Below are 21,114 nucleotides of genomic sequence, written 5' to 3'. Positions count from 1 at the left end.
TTATTGATGAAGTTGAGTATTGAGTATATAGAATAAATTTGGAACTTGTTACAACATGCTACAGGTAACAGTTGAGCTGTATTTTTTTAATGATTTATTTATTTATTTTAGAGAGAGAGAGTGTGAGCAGGGGGAGGGGCAGAGGGAGAGAGAGAATCCTGAAGCTGACTCCCCGCTGAGAGTGGAGCCTAACATGGGGCTCAATCCCAGGAACCTGAGATCATGACCTGAGTTGAAATCAAGAGCCCACCACTTAACTGGCTGAGCCACCTGGGGGGCCCAAACTGTATTTTAAATAATTAGCATCTCTTAATAAAACATAGAAATGACACAAATTTTAGTGTTTACCTCCACATTTTTCCAAAGTAGAGACATGGACTGGTGGTCATTTAAATATTGAAAACCCTGAATTAAAAAAAAAAAAAGATTTATTTTTGCAGATGATAAGTATGTTCCTGGCTATAACCCAAACTATGAAACTTAAAGATATAAAGCAACAAAATGGATTTTAGCAATTAGTCTGTTAGCACTAATATCAAATACCACATTAAAAAGAAACAGCATTACCATAAAAGCTTTGACACATCTTTGATATTGGACAAAAACAAATTATTCAAAAACAATATATCATGATCAAAACCTTTACTTATTTTGCTCTTCTCTCTGTACATCAGTAATATTTTCCCGAATTGGTGCTATCAAAACATTCAATAAATATGCATGATAAGTTTGGAATTATAAAACAATGAAGTATTTATACTTTAAAAATAATATCTAAGCAGTTATAAAGATTAAAATGAAATTATATAGTCCAATTATAAAAACTCCTTTTGTAATGATAATTTTCTTGCAGAACAACTGTTGTATAATAGCAAGGATTGGTTTTTCCATTGTATGCTTCAAGATTAATTAAAATACTTGTTCTTGTACACTACAAATGGATATCAAACATGTCACTGATGAAGGTTGGTTGAATTGGTGATTATAATTATAATCCTTCTTATCTGGCTTTCTCATGGTCATAACTACATAATTCACCTTTATTGTCATCAAGCTCTTCCAAAACCACCAAAAAAAATTCCATAACTATATAATAAGCCCATATCAATGACTGTATCATCAAATAAAGTATTTCACCACCACTGTTCCTGAAAAACTTTATTGTAGCAGTATATTTTATCTGCTCAAATATGATTTGCTCACAAAAACCGAAATATATTTTGGCAGTTGGATTTATTCAAATCATCTATGATTTGAATCCAGATTTCTTAGTTTTCTTGACTCATATTCTAAATAATTTTGCCTTAGATTTATAAATTCTTTCATTTTTCTGTACTTTTTAAAAATGATACTTGGTTTAATTGGATTGATGAAGAATCTAACTCCTTATAATATCATCCCATGCTCTTGCTCAGCTCCTCTTTTTCTCTCCCTGATTTTATCCCCCAGATTTCAATCCTCAGCTCTGTGCTCACCTTAGTCTGGTATATTTTGTGGATGACCTATCTGCATGAGTGGGTCAACTACTATGTATGTTGGTGTCCTAAATAAATCTCTAATCCAGAAACTAATTGAGTTACAAACCTTCATATCCAACTGCTGTCTAGATGTTTTTACATAGATAACGCACAGTGACCACAAAATTAATGTGTTCAGATTTAATTCATCATCTTTTCCTCAGAGTACACTTCCCTATTTTTCATAACATTCCCCAACATCTCCATGTTCTTCAAGACCACTTAGACTCCATACTTCTCCTTGCTCCTTAGATCTAATAAGTTAAAAGTTGAACAGACTCTATCTCCTTAATATCTTTTAAATTCACTCCATCTCTCCATTACTGCTCTGTAGCCTTTGTTAGGCTTTTATCATATTTTCTTGGATTATGAAAATCACCATATACCTTTTCTTCTCTCTTCTATTAGAATTCTTTAAGACCTATCCCTCTCCATGTTCCCCCTTCAGGTATAGGATCTCAGATATAGGGAACTGATTTGGTAACATGATCTGAAGTGAAAAGAATGAAAAGGGAAGGGGGGAAACAAAGGCACAGGCGAGTTATCTAGCTGGTCCTGAGGGCCTCAGAATTATCTGCTGGGAAGATAGAAAGAGGAATATGTATCCACTGGTTTTTACCCTTGGACCAAGTGTTACTTTACTCCTTGGACCAAGGAGTATTTACGCTCTAGAATTTCCAGGTGATGCATGCATAAGTGCTGAGTGGTTTCTCAGGTATCCAAAGGCTTGAGAAAGACCCTAAGATAGACAGCAAGTGATATGGTGATACTGAGGCAAGTTATTGTCCATTACAATCAAATCTGTTTACTGAAACAATGACTAGAGATGTGAGCTGAGAAGCAGCCACAGACAGGGTCTTGTGTAAATGTTCTTTCTATGACCTAAATCTGAGTATGCAGTGCCCATGCTTATTCATCTTCATGGCCTCCTAAATATTAAGCTCCTTAGCATAGCACACAAATATTCCCTGGGAAGCTATAAATGTCCTTCCAAATCTGAGTTAACTTTCTTCTTAAGTGATCCTGTGCCTACCAGAGTATCTGAAACAGGTACATGCAGGAGCTTCTCATTATCAAAGGATGTTTGGTATAGGAAAAAGACACTTGAAGTAATTCCATTTAAAACTGGAATCAAATTTTCGTAAGGAACAGTGTCAATGGCAGTAGTGGAGTGGGATGGTGACAATGAAACTAAGAACTAAAAACTCAGGTTACTACATGTTTATTTTAGCAAGAGTTAGCACATAGGGCAACTGTATTCTGATTCTTAAATACATTTTAGAAGTGCTACTTTTTGCATAGGTTTTTTTCTAACGTTTCTAATAGTGTGAAATGTATCCTTTGTCAAAATCTCAGTTTTACAAAAGGATAATAATGTCTTTTTTACTAAAATATAGGAAGTTTTCATCAGTTTCTCCAAAGAGCTACATTAAATCTAGATTTCTAAAACATTCTTTAAAAAAATAACTAACATATAACTTTTATCAATATTTCCTTTTTTTGTTAACTGCTCAACCTTTTAAGATCTTCATTTGGCAGTGGCTTTGTATGTGATTGAAATAGTCCACAAACATAATTTTATTGACATAATGAAAATGTAATTCTTGCAGGATATGCACATTCACTTTCTAATTAATTTGCATTGCATTTGCATTGCTTTGACTAATGTTTACAGAACACTATAATAAGTGAACAGAGTTATTGATAAAGAATTTGAGAAGAGGAGCAGGGATATTCAGTAATGTTAAGTGGCTGGCAAGGGAAAGAGGGAGGTATTTTCTAGAGAATAATCTCATAAACTATCAGTTCCTTAGTGATTATTTTCATGCTATAGTGAATTTTGTTTATCCTTAACCTCATAACTGTGAGGATTCAGAGAAGGATAATGAGAATACACTGTATATTTATCTTTTGTTCTTTTATTGTTCTCAGAGGAGCCTTCCTATTCTATTAAAATTGCCAGTGAACTCCTCTTTCCCCAATTAGACTCTAAATTCTCTGAGGTTAGCTAATTTTAATAATGATAAAGCATTAGCAATAATAATTATTGATCATGAGATTTACTTTTGGACAATAGTTTTGGTAAGACATTTACTTGAATTATCTCACTGACTTCATTTCAACCCTAGAAGACACTGTACATTTGAGTGGCTATTCAATTTTATGTATCAGAAAACTAAAGTACAAAAGGTAAGCACAAAAGTACAAAAAGAAAAGTTTTTTTTTCAAGTACATATGTAAAATGGTGAAATGGGGATTCAAATCCAAGCTGGGCATCAGAGTCTTGGTATGTATGTATATATGTATTTATAGGTTTATTTATTTATTTATTTATTTGAGAGAGAGTACCCACAAGGAAGGGCAGAGAGAGAGAAGCAGACTATAAATAAATAATAAATAAATAAATAAATAAAGCTATATCTATGTATATCTATATATATCTATCTTCTTAAAAGATACACTCCCTGGGCGCCTGGGTGGCTCAGTTGGTTAAGCGACTGCCTTCGGCTCAGTTGGTTAAGCGACTGCCTTCGGCTCCGGGATCGAGTCCCACGTCAGGCTCCCTGCTCAGCAGGGAGTCTGCTTCTCCCTCTGACCCTCCTCCCTCTCATGCTCTCTGTCTCTCATTCTCTCTCTCGCAAATAAATAAAATCTTAAAAAAAAAAAAAAGATACACTCCCTGAAGACTGGAATAAAAACAGAAAAGAAAGATATTATTTCTTAAGTCAGTCCTACTTACTAGACGCAATTCCACCTAATCCTTTCCCTACAGTGCCTTTAGTAGAACAGTTACAGGTTAAATATTCCCTAGAGCTGTGCAGGATAAAGAGAATCACCCATACAGTTTGTATATGGTTACCAGTAATGTGCCCAAAAGGAAAGAAGCAGTGCAAAATTAGGAACCCAAAATTAGGAAGCACAGAAGATGTAGGTAGAAGATAAAAAGGTAGTATTTCAATTTAGGGTTGAAAATCAAAACCCTGAAATTAATATGTTATATTTAAGTGGATCAAGAGCTTAAATCTTACAAAACGTATGCTAGTTCTACAGTCTAACAGTAATTTTAGGGATAAATATTGAGAATGCCTCAACTCCTTCATTAAATAAAACCTAACTCCATTTTATTTATTGGCACTAGAATAGATTGATATATTTTTTAAATATTTTATTTATTTATTTGACAGAGAGAGACACACAGGGAGAGAGGCAACACAAGCAGGGGAAGTGGGAGAGGGAGAAGCAGACTTCCTGTGGAGCAGGGAGCCTGATGCGGGGCTTAATCCCAGGACCCTGGGATCATGACCTGAGCCGAAGGCAGGCGCTTAAGTTTTAAAACCTAAAAAAAGAGAGAGAGAGAGAAAATATCATGTATCATTAGAGCACTTTTAAAAATTTTGATATTTGGTATTATTTATTAGAGTCAATATAGGAAAAACTACTCAAAATATTTATAGACAGAAAAATCTGTTTGCATTAGATGTTTTTTTTTTGATGAATTGTAAAACCTCTTCTTTCACCAAATAGTTTTTTTTATTATGTTATATTAATCACCATACATTACATCATTAGTTTTTGATGTAGTGTTCCATGATTCATTGTTTGCATATAACACCCAGTGCTCCATTCAGTATATGCCCTCTTTAGTACCCATCACCAGGCTAACCCATCCCCCCACCCCCTCCCCTCTAGAACCCTCAGTTTCATTCTCAGAGTCCATAGTCTCTCATGGTTCCTCTCCCCCTCCGATTTCCCCTCCTTCATTTTTCCCTTCCTGTTATCTTCTTCTTTTTTTTTTTAACATATAATGTATTATTTGTTTTAGAGGTACAGGTTTGTGATTCAACAGTCTTACACAATTCACAGCGCATAGAGTTTTAAATTGTAATGCTTCCTTCCGTCTTATTAGCCAACTGTGAAAACATGTGTTTGTCTTATCCACATAATGTAGGATGAGGCAACTTTGTTTAACATAGAGTGATTACATAGTGAAACATTCTGCCTCCATTTAAAGAAAAGAGTAAAGTTGCCAAGTCATTTCCCAAAGACAACCAGTCATTAAATTAGAAACAGCTGGGGCAGACATCGAATCATCATATACCACCCCTAGAAAAGGAGGAGACAAATGAGATTAGTTCAGAAAAGTGATTGAACCAAAACAGAAAGGGAATTCCGAAAGGATAGCTTACTTTTAAATAGAGAAGGGCCAGTTGTTATGAAAACAAGAAAACATGGGACCATGTGCATTTCAAGTGCCTTGCTTAGTACAGAGCTTTCCCAAGCAGTAGTAGAATTGTTTCAACATTTCAGCAATGGATTTTTTATTACTTTTGTTCTAAGATAGAAGTTAAAATAGAGATTCTAACCTTACCAAAATCTACGAAAAATAACTACAAAATAATGTCTATATAGTACATTATTTATATTTATTTTGATTTGGTTCTTTGCCCTGCTTTATATTAGGGAGTTTATAAAATTTGAAAGTGAATTTGTTACTTTCTATTTTAGTTATACTAAAGTTATATTTCCTTATATAATGCTAATAAGCATAATATGGTATATCCTTTGGGTGTTCATTTTTCCATGCTCCAAGTAGTTATTGCTTTAAGTAAATTATAATACCCATGATATCACAACCTAATACTACCATCAGTCACCTTGTAACAGAAACTAGCTGGCAATGGATTTGTGAACGCAGTATTCTTTGACATGCACTTTAGGACCTCAGTCTTAGAAAGTAACATCACATTTCCATCATCTCTTTGAGATTATTCTAACTCTGAACAATTGCACACTTCTTCAGGTTAATTTAACATGATTTTCTTCCTCAAATATTTACTGCATGCTTAAGGATGTGCCAACTACTATGTCCTATCTACATTTCTCATTACTCTTGAACTTAAACAGTTCAGGAAAAGAGGCTGATCTTATCCAATAGGCAATGTGATAAGCATTGGGGACTATATTAAGCTACATTAATACAAGAGGATAATAACAACTGCTAGCTCTTTTGTTAAGTGCTTACTATGTGCCCAGCATGATTATTAGTGCTTAACATCTATTAACCTATTTAATTCTTATAATAGCTATATCTGTTGACTGAAACAGAGTTTAAATAACTTGCCTACTTATGTAAAAAGTGACAGAACTAATATTCAGAAGGTGCTAGTTTAGCTTCAGCTGATCATAAACTATGTTATATTCTACTCATTCCTCAGTAATCAGTCAAAACCTTGATCTCCTATTTTGAATTTAACACCAATCCACTGTGATGAGCTATCATTGTACAAACACAAAAATAGAGTAAAAACTGACACAAGCATAAGTCACAACCTTGAAAATATATTTATTTCAATGCGAAAAATATTCAAATACCTGACTTACTATATAAAGTCTTAAAAAACAAATGGAACAGTGAAGTTAAAAATGTGGCATATATCAAGTAAGTTAGAGGCACTCTATATCACTTCTGATGTCAAAGAATAAAAAGAAAGCACAAGTTAAAGTACAAAGTTTAATAACTCAGCTCTAGTGAAGCAATTCACTGAGAGTTTATTGATAGAAAACAGCAGGATTTTTTTTTTTTTTTTTTTTTTTTTAGTGCTAGAAAGGAATATGATAGTCAAGTTTGTAATGGTAACTAAGGATTGAAAACTCTATTCAGATAGGATAAAATGGGTGCACAGGTCTGTGTTCATTTGATTAAAACAAATTCCACTATTTATTGATCAGGAAAATGTTTCCAGACATGTCCAGTAATAGTATGATATACTGAGTCAACTCAGAGTTTAGTCTCATTATCAGATTCAACTGCTCAGACCCAGGGTGATGATGAAATAGAACATTAATTATTTTTATATCATTTAGGCAAGTGCTGTTATAATCATAAAATTTCCTTTTATACTCTCACAGGATTACCGGCATAATCTTGCATAACCTTAATTTGAGGTAATTGTCTTTCATTGTTGGAATGTTTTAATGACAGTTGTTTGTTTATACAAGCAAATGGTTTTTACTTCTATATCTTCCTGAAGACTGGGACTGCTGGCATGTGCTTAGATTATATAATTGTGTATTTACTCCTGATTTTATTAATTCATTTTTCATTCAACCATTCTTTCACTCAACACTTGAAAACATGGTGTTAAAAACTGGTGACTAGGTGTTATGCACAAACAATGAATCATGGAACACTTCATCTAAAACTAATGATGTAATGTATGGGGATTAACATAAGAATAAAAAAAAATAAATTCTCATTTGTACATGGGAATTTTCCTAAAAAAACAAACAAAAAAAACTGGTGAGACTCACAATGCATGATCTTGTTTTTGCCTTCTAGTTATTTTATTCAACCCCAGTTCTACCATTTAGAAAGAAGGGTATTAGGACCCGGGGTAAAAATGGCATAGGATTTCTTCATTTAGTTGCTTAAAAAAAGAAAAAAAAACTGTAATATTTTATTTAGATTGACCAACTAACCCTTCTCATCAGTGATCTTGAATGTATTTTGGCTTCATTGAAATGACTCAAATATAAAGGGACAATAGAGAGCTCTGTTGGCAGGACATGAATTTTGGATTGATGTTTGGTAGACCAGTCTTCATTCTTGACTTCTGCAAAATAAAAATACTATTGCATGTGATTTTTTTTCATGAATTGCATCAGATAAAATATACCTTGATTTTTATGGTATGATACAGAGACCGTATAGGCTAATCCTAGTGAGTATCCTCAAAAGCAAGACATATAACCATAATTGGCAAAAACAACTAGTACCCTAAAAGATATGGTTGGCACATCATTGTACTAAAATTATGAGACCTTCTGTAGTGTGTACAGCACAGTTGCTGGTTTTATATTTTCATAATCAGTCCTGTTCATAGATACTATAGTAGAACACATTAGTTCATTCTTAGGGATTGGCCTAAGAGAACTTCAACAAAAATGTGAAGTAGATATGCAAAATACCTTAAATTCTTTCATAAGGGCCTAGAATGCACTGCTTAAAGGACCTCTGATTCGATGTGGGCACTGGAGCACGTGTTTAATAGTTCTCTGTAAAAATAATGGTGAAAGCAAGGAAAATATTAAGAAAAAGATGGAAAGAAGAAGGAAATGGAAGAGGAGAGAAAACTGAATACTCAGCTTCACCCTGAAATAACTACCTCCACAGCTATGATAGCCTATCCCACCTCACTGCCTTCCAGCTTCTTTAGAGAGAAGACTGCAGGTTGACATGTTCTGCTATTTTTTTAGAGTAGCCAAATGCAGAAAAGATATCTAGCAGGGAAACAAATCTGCACAACTGTAGAGGAAAACAAACATTCCAAACTCTCATCCTTTAATACACGTACGGATAAGATGAACAGGGTTTAATATACATGTAATAGGAGTTCAAAGAGGACTGAATCAAGATCATGGTACGTAGGATAAAATAATAATAAAATTTATTTAATAATAAAAAATAATTATGGGGTGCCTGAGTGGCTCAGTTGGTTAAGCGTCTGCCTTCTGTTCGGGTCGTGATCCCGGAGTCCTGGGATAGAGTCCCACATCAGGCTTCCTGCTAAGGGGGGAGCCTGCTTCTCCCTCTCCCACTGCCCCCCCCCCGCTTGTGCTCTCTCTCTCTCTCTCTCTTTCTGTCAAGTAAATAAATAAATAAAATCTTTAAAAAATAAAACAAGAACATTTAAAAAAATAATAATTTAAAAATTCCATGGTTTGAATAAAGTCTTTGCTTTTTGCTTCAAAAAGCTCTGTGAAATGCTAAGCAATGAATCTTCTAAAAACTCATATTCAACTAAACCCTAATGTTATAAAAATCAAAAGAAAATCTTAAAAATCAATAGAGATCAAAGGGAAGCTAATGTGACTCCGCTATCAACACTAGATGCTAGAAGACCATAAAACAATGTTTATCAACTTCTGCTGATTTTGAACATAGAATGTAGAGCTAATCAAACTTTAAGAATGAAGACAGAATTATAAAATTTCTAACTTGCAAGTTTTACTACAATGCATTTTCCATGTATTCTTTCAAAACTAAATTAATCAGATATATCTTCTTGTAAAATGTAAAAAGATAGTAAAATTAGAAATACCAGACTTAGCAATAAAATGAAATTAGATGAAGATACAAGAAGCTCTGTGAAGAATGATTTCAGAAGAAATTATAAATCATCTTGTAAGCTTAATAAATGATCTGGAAGTACAAATAAGTAATAATGAAATGAGGGTACATAAGTCTTCTGATACATTAAAATGTATATTTTTAAAAGGAAGTCAAAACTTTGGGAAGAAATGTGGAATAAATAGGTCATGGTGATTGCTAGTGATGTTCAGGTCAACTTTATCCTTACTGATATTCTTCCTACTTGATCTCTCAGTTACTGATAGAAGGGTGTTGAAATCTCATTTACAATAATGGATTCATATGTTTCTCCTTGAAGTTCTGTCAGTTTCATGTCATAGATTTTGACACTGTTGTTAGGTGCATACACATTTAAGATTGTTATGCTTGTTGGAGAATTGGTGTCTGTATCATTTTGTAAAGTCCCTCTTTATCCCTGAAAATTTTCCTTTTTCTGAAGTCTGCTTTGTTTGAAACTAATATAACTTATTCTAGCTTATTTTTGCTTAATGTTACCATGATATATCTTCCATTATCTCTTTCCTTGTATTCTGAGTCTTGATGATTAAAGTGGATTTCTTTTAGACAACATACAGTTAAATATATATATTTATAGGGGCGCCTGGGTGGCTCAGTTGGTTAAGCGACTGCCTTCGGCTCACTCAGGTCATGATCCCAGGGTCCTGGGATCGAGTCCCACATTGGGCTCCCTGCTCTGCGGGGAGCCTGCTTCTCCCTCTCCCACTCCCCCTGCTTGTGTTCCCTCTCTCGCTGTGTCTCTCTCTGTCAAATAAATAAATAAAATCTTTAAAATATATATATATAGGGGCGCCTGGGTAGCTCAGTCGTTAAGCGTCTGCCTTCGGCTCAGGTCATGGTCCCAGGGTCCTGGGATCAAGCCCCACATCGGGCTCCCTGCTCGGCAGGAAGCCTGCTTCTCCCTCTCCCACTCCCGCTGCTTGTGTTCCCTCTCTCGCTGTATCTCTCTCTGTCAAATAAATAAAAAAAATCTTTAAAAATAAAATAAAATAAAATTAAAAAAAAAAAAATATATATATATATATATATATATATATATATATATATATATGTTACCCACTGTGACAGTCTGTCTTTATTTCGTATATACAGACCATTTTTTTCTTGTTTCTCTCTCTCCTCTAGTTTTAAGTGAGTATTGTACTAGTTTGCTTGGGCTACCATAATAAAATATCACAGACTGGGTGGCTTAAACAATGGGTTTGTCTTCTCACAGTTCTGTAGGGTAGAAGTTTCAAGATCAAGATATGGGCGGGGTTGGTTTATTCTGAGGCCTCTTTCCTTGGTTTTCAGAACTACCCTTTTGCCTGTTCTCATGGTTTTTCTTCTGTGCACATGCATCCCTGGTGTCTCTTTCTAAGCCCAAATTCTCTCTTCTTATAAGGACACCAGTCAGATTGGAAGAGGGCCCATCCTAACAGTGTCATTTTAACTTAGTCATCTCTTTAAAGGCTCTATCTCCAAATGCAGTCACATTTTGAGTTACTGGGGTTTAGACTTCAACATATAGATATGGGAGGTGGTGCATATTTCAGCCCATTGAGAGCATATTATATGTTTCCATTTTCTCCCCTACTTAGATATAACTTGTTCTTTTAAAACATGTTATTAGTTGCTCAGGAGTTTAAAATATATTTTTTTAAGTAATTTAATTTACCTTCAAATAACACTATACTGCTTCACTTGAGTGCAGGTAACTTATAACAAAGCATTCCCAGTTCCTTCCTCCCATCCATTATGACAATCCTATCATTTATTTCACTTGTCTATATGCTATAATAACCTAGCACATTGTTATTATTACTTTAAATAAACCACTATATTTTATTATTTTTTAAAGATTTTATTTATTTGTCAGAGAGCGAGCACAAACAGGGGGAGCGACACAAACAGCTCCCCGCTGAGCAAAGAGCCTGATGCAGGACACAATCCCAGGACCCTGGGATCATGACCTGAGCCGAAGTCAGACGCTTAACCAACTGAGCCACCCAGGCATCCCAAACCATTACATTTTAGGTCAATTAACAATAGGCAAAATAGACTGTATTTTACTTTCAATTGTTTCTTCTCTGATATTATTCCTTTCTTAATATAAATAAAGTTTCTGATTTATATAACTTGCTTTCTCTTTGAAACATCTTTTATCATTGATTGCAGGGAAGATCTGCTAGTGAGCATACCTCAGCTTTTATTCCTCCGAGAAAGTATTTCTCCAAGAAAAGTATTTCTCCTTCAGTGTTTAAGAAAAATCCCATTGTAAATAGGATTCTAGGTCAATAGTTTTTTTCAACACTTTTAATATTTCCCTCCACTTTCTTTTTGCTTGCACAATTTCTGACGAGAAATATACTATAATATTTTCTTCATCTATAAGTATCTTAGTGTTTTGCAATGTACTTTTAGATACAACACAAAGGCACTATCAAAAAATACTTACTAAGGTTTAAAATTTCTGTGTGAAATACATGGTTTAGAGAAGCAAAAGATAAGCCATAGAATGGGAGGAAATATTTGAAAAGCACACAATTAATACTTACTTTCACAACATACAAAGAACTCTTATTACTCAACAATACAAAACAAACAGCACAATTAAAAAATGGGTAAAAAAATCTGAACAGACATATCACTAAAGAAGATATACAGATAGAAAATAAGCATATGAAAAGATAACCAATATTATTTATAATTAGAGAGTCACAAAACAATGTGACATACTAATAAAATGGCTAATACTGAACAAACTGATAATACCAATTGCTGGTGAGAATGCAGAGTAACAGAAACTTTTATTCGCCGATGGTGGTAATTCTAAATGGTAAAACCATTTTGAAAGATATTAACAGTTTATTACAATGCTGAGCACAGTCTTATCACATAAGTAATTACTCTCCTGTATATTTAAACCATTTGGAAATGTAAGCATACTTGAAAATCTTCACATGAATGTCATTATCAACTTTATTCATAGTTACCCCAAATTGGAAGCAACATATAAGCCCTTGAATGGATAAAAACATCTGTGGTATATCTGTAGAATGGAATATTATTCTTTAATAAATATAAATGAGCTATTAAGCTACAGAAGATATAGATGCATATTAAATGTATATTAATAACTAAAATAAACCAGTCTGAAAAGACTATATAGTGTTTGATCCCATTTATATGACATTCTAATAATGGCTAAACTACAGAGATGGTAAACAGATTAGTGGTTGCTAGTGGAAATAATAGGTAAGGGTTAAATACTTGAAGCGCAGGAGATCTTTTAGGGAAATAAAATTATTCTGAATGTTACTGCAATAGTCAATAAGTGACATTCTATTAGTCAAAACCAATAGAATTTTAGAGCATGAAGAGTGAATCTTAATGTATGTAACTTTAAAAAATAAATTAGGATTTGGGGGTAACCTTGTTTGGAATAAAGAAAGAGGCAACAATCTGTTTTAAATATTGAGCCACCCTGAAGAGGGTGGGGAAAGAAGTACTAAACTAGATAACTTCAGAAATGAGTGAAGTTTTTAAGTCTTTACTTGATTAAGCTATTTCTCACGATGTATTGGTTCCGATGCTGCTATTCACATGTACTGGGTATATGTGCACTGAAATTGAGCAATTAATAAAGGAATGGCAGATGGTGAGAGTCAGGTTTCTCATTGTTGGAGTGGGAGTTTACAGATAAGAAATGAGAGGAGGCTAGAATGGCCCATGGGGTAATGAAATAGAGTTGGAGATATCAGAAGGAAACCATGTTTAATTTAATATAGATACAGATGGTTATATATGGAAATACTTATATATGTGTGCATGTACCCAGAGTAGTATATGCACATACATTTCCTCATTCTGTCACCTGAAAGGGCCTGGAAGCAACAACCCTGTAGTAGCAACAAACACCTAGAGCCCAGAACTCGATTTCTAATAACATTCTCCAATGAAAGGGAGCAGAACTCTTTGGAAAAATGATTGATTTTAAAACTAAAGCAGGAAATACACAAGATGAGCCTAGAGTATCTTAGAGTATCAGAAAGCAAGATGATACTCATAAAACAACTCTATGTTGATGTGGGTACATCAAAAGGAAACAAAAGTCAACTGAAAGAACCTCCAATGCCAAAGCTGGGACAATTTGAGCAACAAAATGAATAAAGTAGTATTAGATTATAACCTAAAGTTTAAAATAAATATCCATGAGTCCATACTGATATAAATGCTTGAGTAACTAAATGGGGAAATAAATAAATCTCATGTGCAAAAGAATTCCATGTAGTTATTTTGCCCTTAAATTAGATAGCATGAGTTCTCTATGAGGTGCAATTCCTTGGTCAGAGAATTGGGTAAGGTGTTAGGTACAGAAGCAAACTCAGGTGAGAAGGTTCCTTAAGGACTTCCACATAAGGAAAGTTTTAGTCTCTGACTTAACAGAGAACACCTCCAGGGAGCACGGAGGGTTCTTAGCTCTTAACTCCCCACAGAAACCAGTCCAAAGATGAGCTAGTCCTGGACCTTCTTGGACCAATGTTTATCTTTGTATTGATAAAATGTTACTTTTATTTATTTACCTTTCATTGAGTAAAATTAATACAACATAAAGTTAACCATTAAGCATGTTAAAGTGCGTATTTCAGAGTTGTTTGATACCCTCATGATGCTTACAACTACCACCTTCATAGTTCCAGGATATTTTTATCACCCCACAAAGAAACCCTGTACCCATTAAATAGTCACTTACCATTCCTCCTTCCTCCCATCCCACCCCCCAGCCACTGGCAACTACTAGTCAGCTTTCTATCTCTATCAATTTACCTATTCTGGATATTTAATATAAATGAAATGTGCATTAAAATGTGAACTTTTAGGTCTGATTTCTTTCACCAACTTTGATGTTTTCGGTTCATTGACACTGTAGCATGTATCTGTACTTCACTCCATTTTATGGCTGAATAATATTCCATTGTATGAATCTACAACATTTTATCTATCCACTCATCTGTTCATGACATTTGGGCTGTTTCCAATTCTTGGCTATTGTAAATCTGCTAGAAACAATGGTGTATATGTATTTGAATACTTCTTTTCAATTCCTTCAATGTAAACTTAGGAGGGGTATTGTTGGGTCATATGGTAATTCTATATTTAACCTTTTTAAAAAAAACCTGCCAAACTGTTGTCTAGAGTGGCTATACCATTTTACCTCCCCATCAGCAATGTACAAGAGTTCCAATTTCTCCACATCATGACCAATACTTTTGTTTTTAAAAATATATATATAGCCATTCTAGCCACTATGATATGGTATCTCATTGAGGTTTTGATTTGCTGTTCTGTAATGACTAAGGATATTGAATATCTTTTTTTTTTTTTAAAGATTTTATTTATTTATTTCACAGAGAGAGACACAGCGAGAGAGGGAACACAAGCAGGGGGAGTGGGAGAGGGAGAAGCAGGCTTCCCGTGGAGCAGGGAGCCCGATGTGGGGCTTGATCCCAGGACCCTGGGATCATGACCTGAACCGAAGGCAGACACTTAATGACTGAGCCACCCAGGCGCCCCGAATATCTTTCTTTTAAAAAAAAAATATTTTATTTATTTATTTGACAGAGAGACACACAGAGAGAGAAGGAACACAAGCAGGGGGAATAGGAAAGGGAGAAGCAGGCTTCCCGCCGAGCAGGGAGCCCAATGCGGGGCTCAATCCCAGGACCCTGGGATCATGACCTGAGCCGAAGGCAGCCGCTTAACGACTGAGCCACCCAGGCACCCCCTTTTTTTTTAATATTTTATTTATTTATTTGACAGAGACACAGAGAGAGAAGAAACACAAGCAGGGAGAATAGGAGAGGGAGAAGAATATCTTTCTTGTGCTTATTGGCAATGTGTATATCTTCTTTGGGGTACTGCCTATTCAAGTCATTTACTATATTGGACATTTGTTTTTGTTATTGAGTCGTAAGAATTCTCTATGTATTTTGGATATTAGACCTTTATTAGCTTTATGATTTGCTAACATTTTCTCCCATTCTTTGGGTTGTCTTTTCACTTTCTTAATAGTGTCATTTGAAGAGCAATTTTGTTTTTAATTTTTATGAAGTCTAATTTTTTTTTCTTTTTCTGCTTGTGCTTTTGGTCTCATATAAGAATACTAAATCCTAGATCGTGAAGATATACTTCTATATTTTCTTCTAAAGGTTTTATAGTTTTAGTTCTCACATTTATGTCTTGGATCCTTTTTTTAATTATTTTATTAACATATAATGTATTATTTGTTTCAGGGGTACAGGTCTGTGATTCATGAGTCTTACACAGTTCACAGCACTCACCATAGTACTTATCCTCCGCAATGTCCATCACCCACCCACCCCTCCCTCCTACCCCCCTCCCCTCCAGCAACCCTCAGTTTGTTTCCTGAGATTAAGAATCTCTTATGGTTTGTCTCCCTCTCTGGTTTCGTCTTGTTTCATTTTTCCCTCCCTTCCCCTATGATCCTCTGTCTTGTTTCTCAAATTCCTCAAATCAGTGAGATCGATGATACTTGTCTTTCTCTGATTGACTTATTTCACTTAGCATAATACCCTCTGGTTCCATCCACGTCGTTGCAAATGGCTGGCAAGATTTCATTTTTTTTGATGGCTTCATAAATAATCCAATCAAGAAATGGGTAGAAGACATGAACAGACATTTCTGCAAAGAAGACATCTAAACGGTCTTGGATCTATTTTTAATAACTGTTGTATGTGGTATGAAGTAGGGGTTAGACTTCATTCTTTTGCTAGCTTTGAATTTACCTTGCTTTTCTTTTTCTAGTCCCTTAAAGTATACAGTTAGGCTATTGATTTGAAATCTTTTTCCTTTTCTTTTTCTTTTCTTTTCCCCAGTATAAATGTTTATAGCTCTACATTTCCAAATGAGCACTGCCTTCACTGTATCCCAGAAGTTTTGGTGTGTTCTGTTTTTGTTTTTATTTGTCTTAATGTATTTTCTAATATCCCCTGTGATTTCTTCTTTGGCCCATTAGTTAAGATTGAATCTCAAGTATAATCCAAGCTTGTTCCAAATGTTATTCCTTGCCCCAGACTGCTGTAACCAATATCTATAAGTTTAAATGCTTCTGGCAAAAGCCACTGGGGAAGTCATCCCAGCCCTGGGAATGCTTCAAGTTGGGTGAAATAAATGTTTTGTACTGGTCGTTGAGAAAGGTACCAGATGTATGGAGACCCATAAACACAGTTCTTTGAGAATAAGGTCCTTGTTGCTTTCTCTAGTTCTAACAATTTGCACTAGAAGAGCAGCTGCTGATTTTTAATTTTTTGAGGAATCTCCGTTCTGTTTCCCGTGGGGGCTGAACCAATTTACATCCTCACCAAGGGTGCTCAAGGGTTCCCTTTTCTCCACATCCTATCCAATACTTGGTATCTTTTGTCTTTTGGATGATAACCATTCTAACAGGTGTTAAATGATATCTCATTGTGATTTTGACTTCCATTTCCCTGATGATTAGTAATATTGAATATTTTTCATCCATCATGTTGGCCGTTTGTATGTCTTTTTTGGAAAAATGTGTATTCAGGTCCTCTGCTCATTTTTTACTCTGACTTTTTTTTTTTTTTTTTTTTGGCTATAAAGGTGTACGAATTTCCTATATGCTTTGGATTTAACACCTTATCAGATACATGATTTGAAATATTTTCTCCCACTCCATAAGCTGCCTTTCATCTTATTAGTTATTTTTGGGGAGAGATGGATTGGATTCCCTATTCCACCATTTTCAGTCACTCTTAAAATACTATTTTTATAGCAGTACTCCACAATGAATCTAATTTCTCAGTTTGCTTGCATTTCCATTCATTTCCTCTCTCTCTGTTTTTCTCCTTCAGTGAAGGACCTGAAAGCAGAGAAGAACACATTATTTTACTTTGTTTACAAAGGAACTAGTCAAAAGTCAAAATGCAAAACAGTTGGGAAAGGAATTTTTGATAGCTATATATCCTGAAGAATATGACCTAGCCACAAATAAATGGACAGGATAAACTAGATGCAGGGATACAGCCAGAGGGAGAAAGTAAATTACTTCTAAAATTATTCAGCACCCAGGAATGTAACTTCAGTCTTCTCTCCTTGCAAATGGCCATGTAAGATAGTTAATTTTTTGAAGCAAACAAATCACCTTAATTGAACACAGTTTTCATTTTAAAACAAGTTGTAGAGCTTAAGGCTGAAGTCCTCCAGAGAAAATAGCCTTATGATTTATATCAGCACTGCTCAAACTCAAAGCAATTTGTGAGGTTGCATATGAATAATGCAGAGTGAGAACAGCACAGGAGGAAACCATTGAAAGAAAGTAAATGAAGTCCCTTTGAAATGGAATATATAGGAAACTATTTAACTTGAATTATTCACCAACACTTGTGATATTACAGGAATAACCATAGATCAGTGAATATTTCAATTTTTAAGATGGGGTCATGCTGTTCCTTTTATATATTAAAAAAAATCTCAGAGACCAAAAATGGTAAAGTGAATGAGAAATGCATTACAGCCTATGAATATGCACGGATATGCTAGAGTTCACCTGAAAAGAAGGGAAGAATGGCCTGTGGAACTCTGTGACACACAGCTAGAGATGGTGACTCAAGATCCACAGAGGCAGTTTCTGCCAGCTTGAGAGAGTGTTCAATGATCAGCAGAAAATGCACCTTTTAGATATATTTTAACTATTTCTGACTCTAATGATGAGCTGTATGTTTTGGAGAAATTCCAAGTACCTGAGTAGTACCTTATTCTTTTATATATGGAATAAGTATAAGTGTTGCTTCTTTTTTCTTTTACATAATCCTCAATGTATAGTGTTGAGTGGTTTAATATGTAATTATTTCAAGACAGTCAAATGAGAAACTAAAAGGGTAGATCGTTCAGTAATGTTTTAATAACTGCACAATTAAAATACCATATAAAGGGGGCTCCTGGGTGGCTCAGTCGTTAAGTGTCTGCCTTCGGCTCAGGTCATGATCCCAGGATACTGGGGTCGAGCTCCGCATCGGGCTCTCTGCTCAGCGGCAAGCCTGCTTCACCCTCTCCCACTCTCCCTGCTTGTGTTCCCTCTTTCGCTGTGTCTCTCTCTGTCAAATAAATAAATAAAATCTTTAAAATACCATATAAAGCATTTGGTATTTACTCCATTAAAATCAAATAGAAAACCTTACCAATTGTCATATCAATTAATCCTATTTAATGTTGTGTATTATTTTTAGGCTTAGCAGTTCCTTAGTAATATACTCACTATGTGTATTGACACTGTTTTAGAATCACAGAGTTGAAAAGTCACCTGATCTATAGATGTTTAAAATCAATAGTCTTTTAAATTTAATAGTATAAGAATTCTAAATGATCTGGGAAAATAGCCAGCTGACCAATATTAAAGTAAGTGACTAGGCCTGGTATTTGTATGGAATATCTTTAACTAGAAGTCAAGTAACCATGGCTAAAATCATTTAATTCAAAGAGATGCTAGACCACGTTTCATAAGGAGGTATGGAAACAGCCTAATACCATCTAGTCCATCCAAACATTTCTGCAAATCAATAGCTGCTGAGAGGCTGTAATGTTGCATAGCTGGGAAAATAAAACTGTAAAAAAATTATATCCTTTTGAGCAATATCATAGAGAATAACATGAATTCGTATAATGCAAGTTAAATGATAGAGGGAAATGAGAAACATTCAAATTATTCAACTAGATAGTGCGTTTATATTCAGGCCAAGCCAATATTTGATTTCAGATTCTGGTGAACACTACTGATCAATAAAAATAAACAAAGTTCTTTCACTTTGAATGTCCAAGTGTGGTCTGTTAGGATAAACTAATTTGATTTGGCTGCTTTTAGCATCGACTTTAATTTCAGGCGTGCCTTGTAATTGGCTAATGTTTGGTTAGCATTCTGTATAGGAACTTCTTCCTCATGTTCATATTTTAAGATCTCTATGTATGGCTTGGTATATACCCCGCTGATTTCCTAGAAACTGTATTTTGTTTACCTGGATCTGGACATTTGGAGGTGGTAAGGGGTAGGGATAGGCACTGTGGAGAATTTATAGAGGACTAGCCCAAAAGGACCATTATATTTTAGAGCTTCCCAGAATGCTTTCTAATGACCTGAGAGGATTCTGGATTCCCTTAGACCTAGTCACAAAAACATTCTCAAATGTTATGAAAGTTCTTTAATCACCCATTTTTTTTCTGAAAGTAACTTAAGTTCTCTGATAATTTCCATTAACATGCATGCTTCACATTTTCTTTGTCCAGTAATAACTCTTAAATAGGTCACCTGTGAGATATGTAGAAGGCTACAGAGAATTGATATTTTTAAAGAATCTAAGAATCTGTATCTATCATCTATCTATCATCTATCCATGCACGCACACACATATATATATATACACACACCCATTTATTTAGGCATAAATTAATATACACATTTATATATATATTATACTTAAACATAAAATGAGAGAGTTTTTTTAAATAGGTAAGATTCTTCACATATGGTAGGGTATATAATGAAAGCATGATCTTTAGTGTGTATAATGTGCAGAAGACATCTTTGTATACAAAGTATTATATATTAGAGTGGCAATTAAATTGATAAAATCACCTTCAAATAATAGAGAATCTGTGATATCTGGATATGCTATAAAAGTTAAGAGCCCAATATGTTCTGTTGTCTCTTCAAATCATATAAGTCTTTTACCTTTCACTAGAGATTTCCGTGGAGAGGAACAACTCTGAGTCTTAAGTCAATTTTTTGAGGGCTTGTTTTACCAGGGCTGAAAAAAAAAAAAAAGTTAAGAGCCCAGGCATTAGAAACTGATTGCCCGGGTTTAAATTCCAATTCTACGACATACTAGCAGTATGATCCTGTGAAAAATCACTGAATATCCATAAAATGTAGTAATCATTACACTTAACCTTGGTGTCATTATTGAGATGAAATAAAATAATCAGAGGTTATCACTGTGCCTACAACATAATAAATGCCCAAGAGATGTCATATTTTTCGCATTAGCTTCTATTTCTGGCATTGAAAATACATAATAATATTTTACATTTTCGACAAGAATACTGATTTCCTAAATACTTTATTGAAAATTACTGAAAAGTTCTACCTACATTGTAATCAACTTGCTTTATTTGTTTATTTATTTATTTTTATTGCAATCGTGCTTTCCACATCAGTCGATTATGGCTCAATAATGCTACATGGCAGAACTCCTCAAAACTGACTGACTTAAAGATTTTTTATTTTATTTTATTTTATTGAGAGAGACAGAGAGAGAGAGCATGAGAGAGAGGAGGGTCAGAGAGAGAAGCAGACCCCCTGCTGAGCAGGGAGCCCGATGCGGGACTCAATCCCGGGACTCCAGGATCATG

At 34.6% G+C, this 21,114-nt stretch overlaps 1 non-coding gene across 1 annotated transcript; it reads left to right on the top strand.

Annotated features, from left to right (window-relative positions):
- The first annotated feature begins 20,396 nt into the window (after positions 1–20,396).
- On the top strand, positions 20,397–20,512 carry LOC123849058 (U5 spliceosomal RNA). The gene has a single exon (XR_006791903.1). It is a non-coding gene; the product is annotated as a U5 spliceosomal RNA (small nuclear RNA).
- Positions 20,513–21,114: the final 602 nt, after the last annotated feature.

This window comes from Mirounga angustirostris, unplaced genomic scaffold (assembly GCF_029215605.1).
Source record: "Mirounga angustirostris isolate CCGP_5_RB_7025 unplaced genomic scaffold, mMirAng1.0.hap1 SCAF_2, whole genome shotgun sequence".
In the NCBI taxonomy this organism is placed as follows: domain Eukaryota; kingdom Metazoa; phylum Chordata; class Mammalia; order Carnivora; family Phocidae; genus Mirounga; species Mirounga angustirostris.
Note: the sequence above shows the minus strand (reverse complement) of the source record. Positions and strands in the feature narration are given on the sequence as shown.